Source organism: Adiantum capillus-veneris, chromosome 28 (assembly GCF_014529385.1).
Source record: "Adiantum capillus-veneris isolate H3 chromosome 28, ASM1452938v2, whole genome shotgun sequence".
Classification (NCBI taxonomy): Eukaryota; Viridiplantae; Streptophyta; class Polypodiopsida; order Polypodiales; family Pteridaceae; genus Adiantum; species Adiantum capillus-veneris.
In genome coordinates, this window is record NC_140958.1 from 75258283 (window position 1) to 75268606 (window position 10324).

General features: G+C 40.2%; 1 pseudogene; it reads right to left on the reverse strand.

Moving 5' to 3' along the window:
* Positions 1 to 7528: 7528 nt before the first annotated feature.
* On the reverse strand, positions 7529 to 9876 carry LOC147420699 (uncharacterized; annotated as a pseudogene).
* Between the last annotated feature and the right edge of the window lie 448 nt (positions 9877 to 10324).

A 10324-nucleotide genomic window follows, 5' to 3' on the forward strand; every position in this document is an offset into this window, starting at 1 on the left:
AGTGATAGCCTTGTGACATGTGTCCCTTTTCCCCTTTTGTGAGAGCTTTTAGTAATCAAATAAACCAATTAAACTCTCATTGGACCCCTTTCTCTTTTGGCCAATAGGAAGCAAGCAAGCCATTGGGCTGTTGAATGCTCATTGGACCCCTTCGGAGACTGTCCAATAGTCTTCTAGAGAGCTTGATTCTTATTGGTCCTTTTATCAAGTGTTTTTAAATGAATTAAACTAGATTTACTCTAGCCTAATTCTCATTGGTCCACCTCTATGGTCATCCAATAGGATTTGAATGCACCTTGTGGGAAATTGGGCTAGGGAGCTTACATGTGTCCATTATGCCCTTTGTGTAAAGGGAAGCCTTTGAGTGTGTGTGTGTGTGTGTGTGTGTGTGTGTGTGTTCTCTCAGAAGCTTCTCTCTCTTCCCCTACGTTTAGGGCTTTCCCCCTCCTATTTAGGAGTCATGAAAGACTTTTTGATCATCACTAAATCATCCAATTTTCCCTAGGGTTGGACCATTGGACATAACCTTTGAATTTTCGAACCTTAGCATTTTGGAAGTCTTAATGGGATGAACCTTAAGGTCTTTGAAGCCCATTGTTGCACATTGCTCTTTTGCAGATGGCCCCCCTTTTGGATCCCTATTTTCCCTCCTTTGGTTCCCTACTGTGGCCGATCTGCCAGCTTAACCAATATTGTAGCTTGTTCTCCCTTGGTACTTTCCCATATTAAATGATCAGTTTAACATGAGAAAACCATTTAGCAGAATTAGATATTAGTTATTATGACATTACCTTTCTCTTGAAATCATAGTCGTCCTCTACTATGGGATAGACAAGATAAAGCCTATTCATTAGTCCTTTTTCTAGCGGGTAGAGAATCCATATCTTACCCTACGACATTGTTCCAAAATGGATGACTAATCCATTTGGCTCTTGAGAGCCTAAGCTGCGGCAAGCATATCTGCACATTAGTCCTATTAACTTCCATAGTAGAGTGACAAGCTCTACACAAACTTGATTCTAAGCATGCATACTACTTAACATTTGTGCACAATAAAGAAAAAGAGAGTCTTATAAGACAAAAAATTTGTTCATTTTAAACATTTATACATTTGCTTACTCTAGGGAAGCATTGTAAGCATTGCCAAGGTTTAGGTTATCCTTTAATTGCATGCCTTGCATCCATCTAGCATCTTCAAAAGGATAATTTTTAAACTTAATAAGATATCATTGGATAGTCTTATCGCCTCTTAATACCTTGTCTTCATGGTCGGGGAATGGACTCGGGTTGCAACACCTCTTCTTGGTCCTCGATCTCCGGTGGATCTTCAATAGTTAGTTCATGAGGTGGCTCTCCTTTGTAAGGCTTTAGTAGGCTCACATGAAAAGCATTGTGTATGATCCAATGAATAGGCAACTTGAGTTCATAGGCTATTTCATTGATTGATCTAAGAATTTGGAAGAGACCATAGTATCTTTTTGCTAACTTAGCATAGTACTTTTGGTGTCCCATAGGATTCTTGCCCGTCGTGTGCCTTGTTAATTGAGCCTTGGGAAATTTAAGCAAGACCAATCATTTTCTTTAAAGGCTTGGCGTCTTCTGTGCATATTAGCAACAACCTTTTTCCTTTGTTTTGAGATAGAGTAACATCCTTAATCTTTTGGAAAGATTCTTGTAAGTCTCGGCTATACTCATGTGTAGTGAAGATCTTCCCGTGTACCTTAAGTAGTAGGGGACTTTTGGATCTTCCCTCAATTACCTCAAAAGGTGCTTTTCCCGTGGAGGTATGTACAATGTCATTGTAGGAATACTCCACTAAGGGTAAGTACTTCTCCCATTGGGACCTTTGATCTACTTCCGTTACGTAGGCTTTTAGTAGATCAAGAATTGTTAGGTTAGCTATTTCACTTTGGCCATCTGTTTGCGGATGATAGGCCAAAGAGAAGTTTAGCCTTGTCCCTAAATTCTCAAAGAGACCCTTCCAAAAATTATTGGTCATTCTAGGATCTCTATTCGACACTATGGACATCGGCAAGCCACGGTACTTGAAGATTTGTGATATAAGAGGGTTGCCATTTGATGGGCTTTGCTAGTCTTTTTGACATGTATAAAATGAGCTTGTTTGTTTGCTGAACTTGTCTACTATCGTCCATATTCTCATATTCCCATGGATAGACTCAGGCAATCCAAAGATAAAACCCATGGATATGCTCTTCCATGGTGAATTAGGGATTGGCAAAGGTTGTAGCAATCTAGGTTGCTTCCCTCTATCAAACTTCGTCTTTTGGTTTCCATTTGATGGGCTTTGATAGTCTTTTTGACAGGTATAAATTGAGCTTGTTTGCTTGCTGAACCTGTCTACTATCATCCATATTTCTGTATTCCCATGGATAGACTTAAGCAATCCAAAGATAAAATCCATGGATATGCTCTCCCATGGTGAATTAGGGATTGGAAATGGTTGAAGCAATCCAGGTTGCTTCCCTCTATCAAACTTCGTCTTTTGGCATACCACACATTTAGAAACATACTCTTGTGTGTTTGCTTTCATGGTAGGCCAATAGAAATATGTTTCAATCCCTTTTATGGTAGATTGAATCCCTCTATGCCCTGCATAAGGAGGAGCATGAGATTTATACATTACTTTCTCACGTACTGAGTTGGTAACGCATAGTCTATTGCCATAGAGAAGATAACCATCTTGTAGGGTAAATGGTTCCTCTTTCTTCCGTGATGCAAGGGCTGAAATCACATCTCTAAATCAGGATCAATAGCGTACTCATCTATCATAGAAGATAGATCATTGTGAGTTGCTACAGAAATTGTATTCACTCTCGATCGTCTTGAGAGTGCATTGGCTACTTGTATGCTTGACATCAATGTGAGCAATATGAAAATGAAATTGTGAAAGAAAATTTGTCCACCTCATTTGTTTGTCAAAGAGCTTGGTCTGCGTCATGAAGTACTTAAGGCTTTGGTGAACCGTTCGCAGAATGAAAGGAGTCCCCAATAAATAGTGCTTCCATGAGTCTAAGGCATGTAGAACTGCGAGGAGTTCCTTTTCATATATGCCTAAAGATTGCTCAATAGGGTTGAGCCTTCGACTTCATAGGCTATGACGTGCCCTTCTTGGAGCAAGACAGCTCCAAGGCAATCATCACAAGCGTCACATTGGACCTCAAATGGCTTTGAAAGATCCGACAGTGTAAGCACAGTCTGAGAGATAAGATTTTTGAAAGCATTGTTCTCCTTGGTAGACCATATACCTAACATTTTTCTTTGTTAGGTCATGTAATGGTCCTGCTATTAGTGAGAACTTTTCTATGAAGCATCTATAGTATGCATACATACCTATAAAGATTCTTAGTTCATGAAGATTCCTTGGATTAGGCCATCCTTTTATTACCTCTAGATTTAATGGATCCATTTGGATGCCATCTTGAGAGATAATGTGACCTAAATACTGAATCTCTTGTAAGAAAAACTCACTTTTCTTTCGATTAATAAAAAATTTATTCTCTCTTAAGACTTGAAATATTACCTGGAGGTGTTACTTGTGTTTGTCTAGTGAATTAGAGTAGATGATAATATCATCAAAGAACACTCTAGTAAAGGTTCGTTGAGGCCTGAATAGCTTCTCCATCAAGCGGTTGAATGTGGCTGGTGCATTGGTCAAGTCAAAAGGCATGACAATGTATTTGTAAAGATTAAACGTAGTGTGAAATGCGGTCTTTACAATGTCTTCATCAACTATTCTTATTTGATGGTAGCCATTTTTTAGGTTCATGTTGAGAATCTTTAACAACAATCATGTACACGAAAATAGAGCTCTTTATTAACTTATTGAAAGCTTGCGTATGTACAATGGGTATGGTGTTACCCATGTCCTTAGCATCTATGTATATAAATTTTTTCCTGAACCTAAAGTAGATTCTCTTTCAGGGAATTTAACATTGGCAGCCATGCAATCAAACCATGGTGCCCCTAGGATAACATCCTCGTGCTTGAGAGGAGAGATAAAGAAGTCCTCTTTGTCCACATAGCTTTGGACATGGAGCCTCAATTTTCCAATTAAGGGAGCGACTAAAGCTTCTTGCCCCTTGAAAGCACCATCTGCGGGTAGGATATCTCCCATCTCATAGGCTTGGATGCCTAGCTTGGTGGCCAACTATGTGGATATGAAATTGTGAGTAGAACCATGGTCAAAGAGAATAAAAACATCATGTTCTCTTACCTTTCCCCAAGCATGGCATAGAGGAGATCCTTTGTGGTGATCTTCCTCTTCTTGGATTTCAACCAAGGTAGCTCTAGGAGGCTCATGGTGGGTGTTCGTTTGGGGACAAGCGCGGTACACATGCCCTTGCTCATCGCATTTGAAACAACGATTATCCTTGTGATAATGCTCAATCTCTTCAGGAGAGAGTTTGTTTTTGCCTTTGTAAACTCCCTTCTCCTTAGCTTTGTTGTTATTGGAGAGAGTTTGTTTTTGCCTTTGTAAACTCCCTTCTCCTTAGCTCTTCAGGAGAGAGTTTGTTTTTGCCTTTGTAAACTCCCTTCTCCTTAGCTTTGTTGTTATTGGAATTGCTCTTAGGAGACTTTTGGACATTGTCCTTCCCTGTAGGCTCATTGGAACCCTTGTTTCTCATGGGCTTAAGATTTCTCTTAGCCCCTGTTTGGAAATTGATTTGTGAAGCCACCATGGTATGGTGTATGACTGTAGATATGGTGCGTGGCCTTTGGGAGTTGACATACTCCGCCATTTCTTTAGTTAAGTCCGCACGAAATTGTTGTTTTTGCTTTCCAAAATCCATCTTTTTGAAGACAGTTGCTTTGAGATGTAAGTCCCAAAACTTGTCTACATATTTATGAATGGATTCGTAGGGAGAGAGCTTCAAGCTTCGCTATTCGGTGAGTACTTTGTCTTTGGCATCGGTGGCCAAAAACTGCTTCATAATGAAAGCTCTTAAAGCTTTCCATGTTCGTGGAGCTTCAATGTTTGCCCGTAGGCTAGACCACTATTGCCTAGCTGACTTTTGAAAATGCATAGCTACATGGTGTCGCTTAGAGGAATCCATGAAGCCCTCATCTATAAACGTCGCATCGAATTGTTGGATGAAAGCCAAGACTTTGTTCGTAGCACCAAAGGTGCCATCATAGATAAGGAAAGAGATTCAGTTTTCTCTCTCTTTGAGCTTCTTGAGCTTGGATGATCTCTTCCATGTGGCATAGGATTTCCTATGGCCCTCTTCTTTTTGATGATTCAAAAGTTGCACCATCTCTTTCTTCGGAAGATGAATAATTTGAGGAAGGTGGAGAAGAGGGTGACCTCTTTCTCGCCTTTTTCTTGCCTTGGTCCTCCTTGTGTGCACCATCACTTTCTTCATAAGAGGAAGAGGATGAAGAAGATGGAGAAATGGGTGACCTCTTTCTCTTCTCTTGTTTTATACCCGGGGGATTCACTATTAGTAATGGGGGGATGTCACTTGCGTGCATCAAAATTAGAGAAACCCCCTTATGTACAATATCTTACTTGCTAACCTACCCCCGTACATACGGACAAGATACGGACGTTCTCGCAATGAGCCATCCCCCCTCATACAAATTTCATACAGAATGTAATGACCCACTATTTTATGTATACTAGTAACATAACAATTTTAGAAGCACATGCTTTTGCAAAAATACATATTGTACTGCAAATGAACAGAAGTGTACATTGTAGTATGTTTTCATTTTCAATAGATGTTAAGAGAAAAAACCAAAAAAAGCAACAAATATAATGAACACTAAATTAAAACAAACCAATCGTCTCAATGTAATTTTGTCAAAAAAACAAATAGAATTTGCCTTGTAAACTAGTATAAATCTCAATCTCAAAACATATGATACTAGCCACCTACTTAGTAGGCTTCCCACATGGGATTTAAAGCACACATATGAAATGAATTGTTCTCTAAATAACAAATAATGCATACTCTTAAACAACCATGAAAAACTTCACTCATCAAATAAAAAACAACCCATTAAAAGATTAATCTTTTTGAACAAAAACAATTATCTGTGATATGAATGCACGTCTATGCTTAAGCAAAATGCAACTTTTAAAAAAGGACCATATGTATTTAATTTTGAGTTTGTACATAAAATATAAATCTTAAAAATTTTGCAAGAGTGTCCTTTGTACAGAGACCTCTTTCTAAAAAAAATCAGTATACCCTTTTCTTGGGGTCCCACATCGGATTTTCATCACATAATTTCTTTTTCCAAAATAATTGTCCACCTCATCTTGGGCTCCCACTTGGATTTAAGGATTATCTTACACGTTAAGATCAAACACATTTTCAATAGAGTCAAAGTAATCTAACTTCAAAGTGGTGGTATGACACATAAATCCAAGGTATGCTTAGACGTGTCTTGGCAAGAAACTATAGCTCAAGGTAACACACCCGATCAAGCCATATGATCGTGTGGGAAATTGAGACTATAGAATTTGTAACTACATGGAAAAGAAACTAACGATATTAAAATCTTTAACGCTTTTTATCGTAAAAGAGGCACAACTATACATTTGGTAAAAATGGATAGCTCAAGAGACCCGCTCAAGCCATATGGATAGCTAGAAGAACTGAAGGTAAAAATTGATAGCTCAAGATGGCACACCCGGTCAAGCCATATGACCATGTGAAAAATTGAGACTATATTTGTAACTATACAAAATAAAGACATTGTGTATGCGTGACACATAGACCCAAGGTATGCTAAACGTGTCGAGCCATATGGATAGCTAGAAGAACTGAAGGTAAAAATCGGTAGCTCAAGATGGCACACCCGATCAAGCCATATGACCATGTGAAAAATTGAGACTATATTTGTAATTATATACAAAATAAAAACATTGTGTATGTGTGACACATAGACCCAAGGTATGCTAGACGTGTCTTAGAAAGAAACTATAGCTCAAGATAGCACACCCGATCAAGCCATATGACCATGTGGGAAATTTCGACTATAGAATTTGTAACTACATGTAAAAGAAACTAACGATCTTAAAATATTTAACGCTATGATGTCACACATCTAGTTTGAGATTAAGTACATTCTTTATTGAGTTAATACAACACTACCACCCAAAATTGTGAGTATCACTAACTTGCAAAATCTAGGCTAGATTTCGAGCTTGCCTCGAAATTTTTTTACAAAATGTGACAAGATTTAGTGTAACTACTAATAGATGCTTTAAACTATGATCTAAAAGTCGATTTAGTGCATCGGACAGGCAATGAGAGGCTCAAGGAGTCAACAACATTGGTGGCTACAGTGGAAGAAGTCGAGACTCGTACGCCAGCTCCAGTAGGTCGAGACGTCAGGACTAAGTGTCACTGATCAGCAGGTCAGGACTCGGACGTCGTAGCTAAAGCCTAAGGGCATTGAGCATGCAAAAAATGAGTCACGACTAAAGTGAACTGAGAACTCACCCTGCGTTTGGCAATTGCTTTACTTGCAAGGTACTAGCCTCCCATCATGAGCGTCAGCACAAACTCCTCCTTGCATCGTCATCATCCTTACCAAAGAAGTATGAAAAGAGGAAGCTTAATAAGATGAGGCCCAAGGAAGCTGTTGAGAATGCGAACTGACTGCAGGAGGCAGAGCTCAAAACTACAAAACAAAGGCCTCAAAGCAAGCAGTCATAGATTTAACTTATTAGTAGAGAAAAGCTAGCTTTTTTAATGAGATGTAGCTATAGTAGAAAGAAAAAACCGTCATTCTAGGTATACAAGACACCATCAACCAATTCGGTAGGATTAATGACACAATGCTAAGACATTGAAGCTTCTGCCACTACAAAAGCTTGCATCATAGTGTATAGACAAACATCTCAAGCAGAGAAACAGTATACAGTTTATAGATCAACATTAATTGAAGAAAGAGTTTGTGGCAAAGCCTTGCTAACTTGAAACAAATTTGGAATCCAGCACTAGCTGGGAGTGGCGAGTGTAGATGTAAAGCCTATGTCTACCAAGTGAGGGGAGATACTAGGAAGCTAGAGAAGTTAGAACAATAGCGGTGAAAATCTAACAATCTTCACTGAGGACAGATCTAACAATTGTTTTCAAACCTTTACCGAGGACAGATCTAAACATTGTTTTCAAACAAGATGATTGCACAGGCTAGCTACATTGTCAAATATAAACAAAACTGACAACAGAATCATTATACCGCACATAACTGGAACTATAACATCGGAGAAATGGGAAAGAAGGCTTGACAAAACAACATTTCACAGAATAAAATAGAATACAGAATGATAGAATGAGATCTTAAAGGCACCCACCTTGAAGGCAGTCACAGTTTTTAGCCTCTTTGTGGACAACGTCAAGGACAGAATCAATGAGCTCTGCGCCTTCGATGTAGTGACCCTTGGCCCAGTTGTTGCCAGCTTTGGACTGGCCAAAGACAAAGTTATCAGGGCGGAAGATCTTTCCATAGGGGCCCGTTCGAACACTGTCCATAGTACCTCGCTCCAGATCCATGAGCACGGTGCGAGGCACATAGCGTCCACAGCTTGCCTTGTTGTAGTACACATTCACTCTCTCCAGCTACACGTAGTGTCACCATTATATGACTCCGTGGGATCAATGCCGTGCTCTATGCATATCACCTCCCAGACCTTGGTGTTGATTTGGCTGCCTTTTTACACCTGTTTGTGCATTCACAACTTCTGTGACGAGGAGGTATCCACCTCATACACTCAATCCAAGCAATCAGCCAACTGAAATCACTTGATTGCAATCCCTGCATTGTAGAGCGACTCTTCACCCCACTACCTTGTTGGTTGCTATACGAATATCGTTCATCTGTTGCCCCGCTGCCCGGTGTCCAATGATTCAATCTTAGCTAGCACCGGCTAATGAGTAGGAAGATGTGCATAATCACTTGCCAAGCAAAGCAACTGGAATGAAACATGGGCTGGTGCTCACCAGAGCCCACCCTCTCAAAAGTGGTGCGTGTATCACATTCGCCATCGCTTATGGAAACTTGAAGGTTCAAGACTTTGTTGAATCACTGAAACATGTGTGGTGCATTAAATTGGAATGTAAGCCAGAAGAAGAGTGCAAAGCGTCCCTTGCATCGCCAAATGTCCTAAAATGTCTCAACACAGTAGACCACCCAACAGTGTCTGAGGGAGCCGATGCTTTGAAGCAAATCTTCTGCTCGTGTTACTAGCCTTGCTCGGCTCAGTAGGTCTGCTATGTAGGTGAAGTGCTCTATTGTTGGGTGACACCATGCCTCTTTTGCATCCATTGAAAAAGGGTGTAGCCATTGCCCACCTAACCCAATCTGCTGCAAGCAAGAAAACCCCAGCTTGTCTGGCTTCAAACCTTGTCTTTGCAAATCCTCGACATAGCTCAACACTAAACCTTGCCCCCCTGCAATGCAAACCCTGCAGCCAAGGAGTTCCATAATGGCAGCTTTGTTCCTGGCATAGTGCTAAACACTTTGCAAGCATCTAAAATATCGCCGCATTTCACATACATGTCAACAAGAGCGCTTCCGACAATGGCATCCTCATCAAAGCCCATCTCCACTACAAGACAATGGACAAGCATACCTTGAACAAACAATAAGCCACCTGAAGAGGCTTTCAAGAGGTTAGAAAAAACAAAGTCATCTGGCTCTAGACCATTGGCTAGCATTCCTTGGAAGATCTCAAAAACTTTCGTTGTGCACCCATGCTGGCTATAACAAAAAAATAATGCTATCATAGTCACTGCATCTGGCTGTCCCATCCAAGAAAGACAAACATGACCCAAATGACTCTTAAGGATTGGCAGCATCCCTTTGTTATTCAAAGAGTACCTTTAGTGAGCTGTGCATTGCATCTGCCTTTTTGAGAAACAAAACAAAGAAACATGCTTTAAGACTTATTGGTAGCATCCCTTTGTTATTCAGACAGTGCCTTTAGTGAGCTGTGCATTGCATTTTCCCTTTTGAGAAACAACACAAAGAAACATGCAGTGGAGAGAGTCTCAGTTGAGAGCTGAATTATGAACCTGAGTTCTCATATATTTGATTTATTTCCACTCCTCCTTCTCGAGGAACATCGACTTTGGGATCCTTTTGTACAGGGGGTTTCTTCTTGAAACAACAACAGTAGACAGCAATACATGTGAGTGCACAAATGCGGTGTGTGTGCGGAGAGTGAGAAGGAGAGAGAGGGAGAGAGAGAGCAGGACACAGGATGTGGGGTGGAGCTCCCAAATCTCATTGTGTGAGCACCATGTGAGAATGTGAGTGAGAGATCCTTATTCTTTGTATGTATAAA